Genomic DNA, 591 nt, shown 5'->3' on the forward strand with positions numbered 1-591 from the left:
ATAAATGGCTTTTGGTAGGATGGTCATTTTCACAATATTAATTAATCCAATCCATGAGCCTGGGAGGTCCTTCCATCTTCTGATGTCTTCCAATTCAATCTCTTTCTTTAAAGATTTAAAATTTTCATTGTAGAGCTCTTTAATGTCTTTGGTCAGGTTTATTCTGAGATTGTTTTTTGTTGTTGTTGTTGTTGTTGCAGCTATTATGAAGGGGCGTGTTTCCATGTGCTCTTTCTCTGATTGCTTGTTATTGGTATATAGAAAGGCTACAGACATTAGTAGGTTAACTTTGTAACCTGCGGGACAATTTGTTCACTCCTTTTCCAATTATTACTCCTTTTATTTCCTGTTCTTGTCTTATTGCTCTTGCAAGAGTTTCAAGCCTTATGTTAAAGAGAAGTGGAGATAGTGGACAGCTTTGTCTGGTTCCTGATTTCAATGGGAATTCTTCCAGTTTTTCTCCATTTAGAATGATGTTGGCTGTGAGTTTGTTATATATAGCTTTAATTATGTTGAGATATGTTCCCTCCAGTCTAATTCCCATTAGGACTTTGAACATAAATGCATGTTGAATTTTGTCAAAGGCCTTCT

This window comes from Nannospalax galili, unplaced genomic scaffold, assembly GCF_000622305.1.
Source record: "Nannospalax galili isolate Female #2095 unplaced genomic scaffold, S.galili_v1.0 scaffold6429, whole genome shotgun sequence".
NCBI lineage: Eukaryota > Metazoa > Chordata > Mammalia > Rodentia > Spalacidae > Nannospalax > Nannospalax galili.